The sequence below is a fragment of the Mastomys coucha genome, unplaced genomic scaffold, assembly GCF_008632895.1.
Source record: "Mastomys coucha isolate ucsf_1 unplaced genomic scaffold, UCSF_Mcou_1 pScaffold15, whole genome shotgun sequence".
Classification (NCBI taxonomy): domain Eukaryota; kingdom Metazoa; phylum Chordata; class Mammalia; order Rodentia; family Muridae; genus Mastomys; species Mastomys coucha.
The window spans coordinates 82,880,958-82,892,435 of NW_022196897.1; the positions used below are offsets into that span (position 1 = coordinate 82,880,958).

At 35.8% G+C, this 11,478-nt stretch overlaps 1 protein-coding gene across 3 annotated transcripts in view; it reads left to right on the top strand.

The window, feature by feature from the left end:
• The window catches only part of Lrrc4c (leucine rich repeat containing 4C), a 1,245,152-nt gene that overhangs the window by 721,730 nt on the left and 511,944 nt on the right, over positions 1 to 11,478 (top strand). For all 3 annotated transcript variants that reach the window (XM_031371128.1, XM_031371127.1, XM_031371130.1), the window contains exon 4: positions 10,155 to 10,293. The gene's annotated coding sequence lies outside the window, so the exon portion shown is untranslated. The remainder of the gene's footprint in view (positions 1 to 10,154; positions 10,294 to 11,478) is intronic.

The window sequence follows — 11,478 nt, forward strand, 5'->3', positions numbered from 1 at the left end:
ACAAATATGGGTTAGAGTTGTGACTGTAGGATGGCAACCCCCTCCCTCACTTGATGCCTTTGTCTTCCTACTGAAGGTAGGCTCTATAAGTTCCTTCTGTCGAGCATTTCATCGAGGGTTCCTACCTTTGAATCTTGAGAGACTCTCACTTTCCCTCTCAGTTCCCTCTTTCCTCCTCCTTGTGATTGCTTTCAAATTAAGCTATTCTAAGTATAAATTTATATAGAAAGCAGAGTGACCAGTCTGGGTTGCAGCCATACCTTTGGGGTTTCAGACTTCTCAAAGGTGGAAGTAGGCATCTATCATGAAAAAGTGACAAGTGTATCTTTCCCTGTGACTTCTATTCCTAGTCCAGTCACTATAAAATATATCAAGATTGAAGTTGTAGGTACTTTTTGGATTAATGACTTGCTTCCTACAATTTAATTTTTTGAGAACTCCTTACGTGGATACTGTAGTTATATCCTCCTTCTTCCCCTTCCTACCCTTCCTGTGTCAGTCTTATTTATCAAATACATTATTTCTTAGTCTTTAATAATGAATGCCACAGTTATAATTAAGTACATATTTATATATAATGCTGTAGTATATGTTTTATATAGTAAAACATCTACATAATTGAGAGATCAGTTAGTGTTGTATACTTGACTTTATGCTGACCTCTTAAAATTGGCTAACTTATAAGCAAGCCATTCCCAGCAGAAAATTAATTCTCTGTCTCTCACCCATCATCAGTTGTCTGTAGGTTTTTTTTGGGGGGGAAATACCTAGTTCAACTCCTCCCAAAAATAAAAGGAAAAAGAAAAGAAGAAATATTACCATTCTTCATATATTTCTTGAATATATTTCACTGTATTTTTTGTACTTAAAAAATATTCTTGAGTGTAAATTTTTTCAATTTTTTAAACCAATACATAAAACATAAACCCTGCATACATTCACTGGATATCAAACAGTGCTTAATACACCTATATAGTATATGAGCAATAGTTAGATAAGATTAAATACATTTATCTCCAACATTAGTCACTTCCTTATGGTAAAGTTTTTCATCTTTGTTCTTGCTGTTTAATCATCTGGTGCATTACTCTCATCCCACTCTTCATATTGGTAGATTGTTTTTGAGCTACTTAAACCTTTGCATGAATACTTTCATTTGCCAAGCATTTTGCAAATGTTAAGGGCAAATATGTGTAACTTATAAACTGTTAATCTGTGGACTCACACAGAAAATGTTTTTTTGTGTTGTTGTTGTTTTTGTTTTTATCATTCCTTGCTTTGATGATGTTTAAGTGGAAGTATCTGAACGATGGATTTCTTACTTATTTCTTTGAAGAATCTTTTTATTCCCTGGGATTAAGATTTAGGACTTTTTAGTTTAAGAAAACATCAGAGTGGACACAGAATTATTCATAAATGATCTCAGAGGATTATTCATTCAAATACTTGATTCCAGACAGATTACTGTTTCTTATTTAGTGACATTTGAAAATATTTATTGGCTAAACGAAAAGTTATAGGTAGCTGGGCTGTGCGTATGCCTTTAATCCCAGCACTTGGGAGGCAAGGGTGGCAGATTTCTGAGTTCACAGCCAGCCTGGTCTACAGAGTGAGTTCCAGGACAGCCAGGGCTACAAAGAGAAACCTTATTTTGAAAAGCCAAAAAAAAAAAAGAAAGAAAGAAAGAAAGAAAGAAAGAAAGAAAGAAAGAAGGAAGGAAAGAAAGAAAGGAAGGAAGGAAGGAAGGAAGAAAGGAAGAAAGAAAGGTGACACCTAGGATCAGTAGATCACTTTGGCTTGCCAGATACAATATTCTATTTCCTTTTAGGCATTTTATTTAACATTAGTAACTTAAATTTTAGCTAAATAACTTATTCTCATCCTATAAGATGTATTAGTGTTACAGACTCCTAGCTCAAGGTTAGAAAGCTGGTCCTGGAAACATAAGTGTAACAGAATTGAGTATAGTACAATATCATAAGATATTCATGTTGAACAGTAGCCTAAAGCTCACGTGTGGTGTTGTTGGTTTGTTTGCTTATTGGTATTTTTCTAGGCAAATAAACCTTGAATTCCTGCCACTATAAACATAACTATATTCAAACTTCATGGTTTTGTTTTCTCAAAATATTATGAAATAGGATGTGGATGAAATGAAAGCACAGCATAGACTGGCATCAGTTCCTATTTTGAAATCTATACACTAGCATGTTTTTATTGAGTTATACAAGTTACAAATGCTTATTATACTTCAGAGTGAAGATGCCAGATAGAATACTGTCATTATAAATATAATAATTCTGTTCCTGATTGTATGCTTATGTCAAAAGTCCAATTGAGATGGGAACGCTGATAGCACAGATATAATAAAAAAATCCCTTTATTCACTTCTGGCCAGTAAAGCAATATTAGAAGATGATATATTTCAGATCCCTTCTGGTTAGTGAGTTGGGTCTCATTATTCTCTATTATATTTATTGTTTGTTTAGATATAATTTCTAGATATCTTATTTTCACCATTAATATCTCTGCAATGGCCTATATTATAAATTATATATCCATACCCAAGTGGTAAAGATATATATTTATGAAAATAATAATAGTAAATGGACATAAGGCAACTATCAGATTGAATAGGGACTACACAACACATACTAGAGACGCCAGTACTTATTGATAGTAGGAGTTGGGTCTTGTATGAGTGCCACTGTACCCTGGATCCTCAGAGTCAGGAAGAAGTGCTTCTCTAAACAGGGATATATGATCTCAAAATAAATCTATATTTATTACATAGAATAAAGTAGATTGACACCAATTGACTTTTTATTTCAAATGTTTCTTTGCTAGGATATAGTAAACCTAATGAATGAATAAGAAAATGAATTAATAGTACTAACCTGAATATGTGTTTATATGATGCTGTTTATTATATGAACATGCATGAAAGTTGGAAAAACTAAGAGTTAAAAAGAGAGAGCAAGAGTCTGCAGTGATGTGGGGTAAAATATCTAGCTGAGGATATACTTAATCTTTCCCTTAGAGTGTAACCCTAAGACACACCTGCTTTCAACAGGAAGGAGATGAGAAGTGTTACAGTTTTTGAATCAGTGCTCATAGGCATTATGCTACAACTCATAACTAAGATCTTTGAACTCACAGAGTAGGCTAGATAGAAGTCCTCAATGAAGAATGGCGTGATATTCTGTTAATGTCTGACATTTTATCTGTCTACTCTGGAACAACAACAATTATGCCTTTCATATTGTTTGCAGAACTCCTACAAAGAATAGTTAGTATCTGTTATGACAGAGTTTATACTACAAGATGCTTTCTTTTACTTGATACTTTTCAAAAGAAAATATTCACTCTTGGGTCATGTCTATGATTGTATGCATTTGACAAACTCACCACATGGTACATACATCTGAAAACGTTGACTTCAGCCTTGAATATGCTTTGTTCCAGTTCTTTGATTTTACTAGTTAAAATTAGTCAAACTGCTAAATGGAAGTCTTTTCATTTCTCTTAAGGAAAGAGTAATCTCTTGCAAACATCTTATTCTACAGACATGCATTTATTCACAGAAATATTTACACAAGGAAAATAGTTTTAAAATCAGTCACTAATGTTTCTTTTATGTATTCAATTTCCATTCCAGCATAAGCTCACCCAACCCAGTTTCCCCTCACACAGATCCTTTCCCCATTATCAACTTCACCTTCTCCTCTGAGTAGGGCGGTAGGCCCCATGCCCTGAGTCACTCCATCCTGTCTCTTTAAGTTACTGTAGGACTAGGAGCATCCTCTTCCACTGAGGCCACACAAGGCAATCCAGTTAGCAGAACTGGACCCATAAGCAGACATTAGGGACAGCTCTGGCACTAGTTGTTGCAGTACCCACATGAAGACTGCACTTATGCTAAATATGATGGGAATTGTCCTACATCCAGCTCTGGCTAACTTTTTTGTTGATGGTTCAAACTCTGGGAGTACCTAAGTTAACTTTGTAGGTAATCTTGTGGAATTCCCATCCCTGTCCTCTTCGGGTCAGTCAATCACTCCATAAGACTTCCTCTAGACTCATGGAGCTCCATCTAATTTTTGGCTGTAGGTCTCCTCTTCTCAGAGGACCATGAGGCTAGACTCATGTCTCCAAGCATAAGAGAGTATCATTAAAAGTGTCAGGGATTGGTTCTTGTTTTGGGGATATGTCTCAATTTAGGACAGTCACAGTTGGCCATGATCTCTGTCTCTGCTCTACCTTTGTACCTTTGCATCTTGTACGCAGACACATTTTGTTTCAAAGGTTTGATGGGTGGGTTTCTGTCCTCCACTGGGAGTTTTGCCTGGCTATACTTCTGGATCTATATGCCCCATTGCTAGGAGTCTCAAATAGAGTCAGCCCAATCCCTCATCCTAGGGATGAGGATATCCCCTAAATACTCGATATTCCCTTCCCTCCCCCACACACCCACCCATTAAAGCACTAGACCTGTGATGCAGTAGGAAAAGAACATGAAGACAGATACAATGTCTAGGTTTTAGTATTTGTGAGACAAGATATTAGCTGTAATGTCTTGATCATATTATGCATAATAAAAAACACATTAGTTTATTTCTATAATTCATTAAAGGTAGACTTTTTGAATTGTGTTGAGGATTATATGGTACTTATGAAAAATATATTTATATACTTTTTTTAGAAATAAAGGGATACTCCAATTGAGCCTATAAAATGAAAACAAAGAAATATTTAAAATGCACAAAGGTGGCAGATTATGATTAATTAGAAAGTTAAGTTTCTTTAGAATGTTCTTCTGTCATTCATATTCAGACACAAGCTGCAATTCAACAGTGCTCAATCACCAGGCTCTGCAGGGCATTCCATTTTCCTTGGTGAAGCCTGACACATTTGGATTTTTGTGATATATGGACTCTATTCTAACAAAGAGATCAACAAATAGCTCATCCAAATACCTTTGACTCAGGAGAAAACTAAACACTTTTAGGTACAAACCTGCAATATTCTTGGCCATCTGTATAATGACTGAAATTAGCATAAGTTTACACAGTACACAGTTCCTTTAGAATTTACATGTCTTTGAAAGGAACAGAAGGCTATAAATTTCCTATGGGGAAAGTCTCTTGAGGGCCTGAGGGTTTGAAACCAAAGGAGTCTAATGTGAGAGGCCTGTACTGCATAGTTGAGAGGAAAAAGAGTTCTTCTAGAGATTACTGTGTTGTGACAACTTCTGAAAACTGTTCTGTGAAAGAAGCAGTTGTATTCTTTATGGAACACAGTAATGAACGGCTTCTCTGTTTGCCCTGCTTATTGCAAGATGATGTAAGCTAAAAAATAAACATTTGGTCCCATCACCATAGTTTCCTCATAGAAATGTTTCCACAAATAAAGAAGAGAAAGGACAGGAAAGTGAAGAAGAATGAGGGACAAATATAGATTAAGAAGAAATAAGTAAAAGATTGGAGTAGACACAAATGGAAAGGAAAATATTCTATCTCTTTGATTTTTAAGATTTGTACTTATGCCTAAGCTGGCCCTAATGTTTCTCTACTATAAGACTGTAACCTACTGACGGGAAGCTTACTCTTCCAGAATGTGAGCCCTGCCCAAGTGTCAGGCATATCACAGGAGATGGAGTCAAATCCTATTTCTATGAGACACACAGGCAGGGGAGCTTCTGAACAAAGTACAAAGGTATCTAGTACATCTTTATCTATAGAGGTCCTAAATCTTATGCAATAAGCAGATGACAATGTGATTGATTCCCAAGCCTTTCATTCCAAAGTCTCTCCTAGTATTTCCTTTCAGTCATAGGAACTCTGTTGGTTGATTTATGTATGAGTCTACTATAGAATCCATGGTTGTAATAATATATGCTATGTGTTCCAAATTCCTATTAGTCAGTTAAAGCTATCCCTTTATCTTTTTGAAATGGATTGTAGAAAACATTGTTCCAGATTGGGATAATTTTAATCTAGCCATAAAAATTTTAATATAATATGTTTTGATATCTTTTTATTGGATATTTTCTTTATTTACATTTCAAATGTTATTCCCTTTCTGGGTCCCTGCCCACCCCCTCTAAACTCCCATCCCATCCCCCCTCCCCCTGTTTCTATGGTGGTATTCCCCCACCCACCCAACCCAATCAACTCCTGCCTCCCCTCTCTTGCATTCTCCTACACTGGGGCATAGAGCCTTTACAGGACCAAGAGCCTCTCCTCCTATTGATGACCTACAAGGCCATTCTCTGCTACATATGTGGCTGGAGCCAAGGGTCCCTCCATGTGTAGTCTTTGGTGTGTGGTTTAGTCCCTGGGAGCTCTGGGGGATCTGGTGGTTGATATTGTTGTTCTGCCTATGGGGCATCAAACCCCTTCAGTTCCTTCAGTCCTTTCTCTAACTGTGAATTTCATATATGGATATAATGTATCTTGATCATGTTCCTCCACATTCTTTCTAATTCTTCCCAGATTTTCTACTTCACACTCATGTCCACTTCATATCATTTCTTTCACTGTGAATCATTATAGTCATTCTTTTTAAAATATTTAAATATCTGCATGCCATTGATTACATGTGAGAATATTTAACACATATAATATTGAAGTAGAAGAAAATGTAGTCATACATGAATCTTCAGGCTATCAGATTGTGATAAGCTATTGAGAGAAATAAGGCTACAGAGAGAACGTATGAGGCCTTCCACAACTTCATACTCTCTGCTTTCTCAATGATGCTGATAGATAACACAAGTGCAGTTTATTCTCCTTTGTTATTGGTCCTAGTTAAATAGATAGAGGAAACAGATTTAGAAGTAGTAGAATTTGGAGAGCTACTATGTCTCACTGAGCTCTGCCGCCATCTGTAAATTTGGATGCTATGCTATGAGACATAGTTATCTCTTTCTATCCTAAAGTTCCATGTTTTTCTATAAACATTACATTCTTTGAGGCTCATTTTTCTTATCTATAAATATGTAAGAATACCTACTTCGCAAGGTGACTTTTAGGATTAAAAGATAGCAGTCTTATATCTCTGCTTATACAGATCTATTTGGTTTCTATATTTACTTAGTAGGAGATTGAAGAATGACTTCTTATAGGAAAGAGTAGTATGGTTTAAATATATTTGAATTCAGGACTTCATGAAGGAAATGATTTTGGGAAAGTCGATTTATTTTGAAGTCTAGGATAACCGTGCGAGACTTTTACACACGACTTATAGTGAAGATTTAACCTAGTCTTCTTGAACTTGGAGTAAGAAAGGTCCTGTATCTATTATTCAGCCTTAGGATCTAGCATAGTGTCTAAAAATGACCGAATGTCCAGGAAGTGCTAATAAAGTTCCCCTGTAAAAGGAGGACACAAAGCCTGAACTAGCCAGCTTCTGTAATAGGACATCCAAGCAGTCCTCTTAATGTCTGAGAACTATTTTTCCAGCCTCTTGTTAGCTATTTCTTTTTTTTTTTTTTTTTTTTTTTTTTTTTTTTTTTTTTTTGGCTTTTTCGAGACAGGGTTTCTCCGTGTAGCCCTGGCTGTCCTGGAACTCACTCTGTAGACCAGGCTGGCCTCGAACTCAGAAATCCGCCTGCCTCTGCCTCCCAAGTGCTGGGATTAAAGGCGTGCGCCACCACCGCCCGGCTTATTTCTTAAACAAGAAAATACTGAGGTGTTTTTATTATTCTGTTATAATGATCTTTAGAAGTGAGGAAAAGAACAGTACAATGGTTGACAGTATTTAATAAAACAGTTAATACAAGAACATTAAAATTTAAAAATACAACGATTTTTGTCAGCAGTATCTAACCTGTGGGTAGCAAACCATTTGAGGATTGAGTAACCGTTTCAATAGGGGTTGTCAAGACCACTGAAAAACACAGATGTTTATATTGTGATTCACAACAGTTAATTAATATTATGGTTGCAGATTCACCATGACACGAATAACATTATTAAAGGGTAGTGTCATTAGGAAGTTTGAGAACCACTGATTTAATGAAGGTAATTTTTTTTATTAAGTTTATTTAGATAAGTCCTGTAAATCCAAAATGTTTACAAAATATTTTTAAAGTTGAAACAGTAATGGAGAATTTCAAAATGATATGGTGTCTATCCAAGTTAGCACTGATTGTGAATTTGAAACAGCCTAAAGTCATCTGAGAGTAAATTTTTGACTAAAGAATTGCCTAGATGTCCAACAGGTTTGACTGACATATGAGCATATTTAGGGGCAACTGGCTTGATTTTTAGTTTATTTAGAAAGATCCAGTCTGCTACCAGGTGTTACCACGACCAGTCAGTTGATACTGGACAGTATAAAAAAAATATCTAAGAATGAGCCTGTGAGAGAACAAGTTTTAGAGAGTTAGCTAACAATAATATTTCACCAAAATTCCTCTTTGTAGTTTCCTGTCTTGGGATTGTAAGAACTGAACAAACAGGGATAACTCATAGAAACCGGGAAGCCAGGAATATCCAATAAGCTTAAAGTCAGAGAGCTTCAAAAAGAGTTTACTGATTAAACTTCCATCCCCAGGAGATGCCCTAATTGTGGGAAGTAATACCTGGTTCCACTCCCACCCCTTCTACCTGCAACAGGTATCTCCTCCTCACCTGGGGTACAAAGGTCAATGGAAACAAAGAAAAATGAGCTCCACCCATGAGAGATTACCAACTCATGCTGTAAACCTATGTTCTGGGAAGGTATAAAAAGTGTGTGCTTTTGTTCCTCGGGGTCACCGTTTCCCCAATTGCAGGATGCCCCTAGTATACTGAATCATTAAAAACCTCTTGCTGATTGCATCAATCTCTGTCTCTGTGTCTTTGTGAGTGGGATGACATCCTGGGCATAAGACTCTACTCTGAATCTTACAAGATCCATCCCTGCAATAGACGGTTAATTTCAGGAATTAGATGGAAGATACTCTAAGTCACTTCTTTTAAGCATTTTATCACAGCAACAGTAAAGTAACCACAATAATGTTGAAGATGAAAATTTCAACACATTCCATTCAGATGAAGTTTGCTTTGTTTTGCTTTCCAAATATGTTTAAGATTTGAATAGCATTCCATCTATTAAAATAGAAAGCTGCTCTTTGGGCTTGCAAAAATAACTGGTTTCAATGACATAGTTTGGCGAGAAGATGAGAACAGCATAAGGTAAATTTAAACTGCCTGGGTTATCAGTGTGTAGCATTTTGTCAGTTCCCTGGGTTAAACTGAAAGAGAAGGGACATTCATTGCCATACCTCAAGTGACAAGACCTTTTTGGATTAGATCCTATATCTTCTTTACATTTGTTAAAAACTAGCTTCTTTGGATTATTTTTGTTTTATTTAATTTTACTACCTCTGTGTGATGCTTAACATGAGTGACCTCATCTTGGTTTCATCTTCGAAGGCCTGTACTCAACTGAAATCTATGATCTTCCATTATTTCTATTTAACAGTAATAAAAATATCAATTAATAAAAGGTACTTAATTAATTATGATGTAAATTGCACAGTTAGTTTTTCCTTAGGATTTTCCAAAGTTCTAATGCAAAAGTACTTTGTTGATCTTACGTCATATTTTGTATACAAACTATTTATATTATTTAAGTAAAGTAAAATAATAATCTGCTTCTCTCCCTTACTTGAATAAAGAAAGAGAGTCATAGATTTTGATTAACTGACCTTAAACTTGATTTTTTTCTTTATATGAATGATGAGACTAATAGATATACCACCCTTGGAGAGCAGAAAGAACAGATTCTTGGGAAGGAGTACTCAATAAAATAATACTTAGAGAAACAACCATCACAGAACCAGGTCCATGTTAAATCCTCAGTGTAAAATCTTCTTCAGAATATAATTGTACTTTAAAAGCACATTTTAATAAAATTTGATACATTGATCAATGACTTTTATGGATATCTTATCTTTAATTGACCTAGACAGATTTTTTTTATATATACTATCAGTTACAAAATCATGATGACATGTAATATACTTATCTTGAAACTTCTCTGTATGATTACTCTTCGTGAAAGTAACAGCAATCAAATTGCTTCTAGTGACGTCACTGATAATAAAAATGTAGCCTTGACTAAGCTGTAGGCCTAATTATGTACTTTAATTTTGCTTGACATAGGAATTACCGAAGGAACAAAGAATAATGCATGTATTTTGACACAATGGAGACATCCTGACACTTCTTCAGAATCCTCAGTAAATGAACTGGATTCAAGCTTGGCAAACAGGAAAACTGGTACAAAGACAACTTGCCACAGGTATGTGAGAGCTACAATTTACACTGCTAAAATCCTTCAAAGATCTATTGACGATGGGGTTGTTAATTACTTTTCAGATAATTATAATGTTTTCTTTGGTACATCTGACAGCTTCTGTTCCCTCCCATATGTACACATGTGGATGTCAGCATATGGCTAAAAGTCTGGCCATTTCATCTTGTTTACTTGGGCCTTTAGTCAGCTACAAAAGGATGAAACAGGAAAGTACCCACCTCATAAAACTTTTACTATGGGAGATTTATGCAGAATGACAGGGAGTCAAACTGTTACTCAAACAGATGTTTCCACCTGCTGCCCTGGGAGTTTAAAGGGTGGTAAACAGGCCTGCCAGAATTCAGGATGAAAGGAGGAACAAATGGTGATGTACCACCTTTTCTACTGTTTTGAAAATGGGGCAGCATTTGGATCATTAATATGGAACAAAGCATTTGGGAAAGGTAACTGTCTTTATTCTCCCTTTAGAGGCTTGCCGATTGGAAAACTTGATGTGTTGACAGCATGAATGTATTTTCAATTGGATTATTGGGAAAGCTGTTACTGCTTGAATGAACCTATAAGGAAGAATGAAACTGCTAGTGACCCAACACAAATGGCTCTGTGTGGGCTGAGAGCACGGTTACAGCCTCCATTCTTGTTAAATCTTGTACTATTTAGAGTCAAAGCAAGCCAGCTACCCAGCTGTGGGAAATGCAAGTAGCCTGCTTGCTCAGCTTCAATTTTCACTGTGATGGAACAAAACAAAGAGTTCATATGGCTTAGACATTCAGCTACCATTCATGATAAGGGAGAAGTTAGTAGTTGCCATTTTAACTAACACATTCTTTCTTGAATTTCTGACAGTGACGGTGCTTTAAAAGGATGGGAAGAAATGTTATTTGGGAACCTGAAACCAAATAGTTTTTTCCTTATGAAGTCCTCTGTCAATATTTATCTGTCTCTGAGTTGCATTGTAGTGTCAAAGAAAATTGTTTCTAAGTCCTTTCCAAAATATTTTATAGTTGATATGTTATAAGAAAATGAATGAATTCTCTTGGGATAATTTTTATATCTATCTTATTCATTTTATGACCTGTGATGCCCTTTGCTTCTGTTGGAATATACATCTATTGTCTTCCTGCATTATATTACATTTGAATCTCCCTGATTGTTACTATAACAACTGCT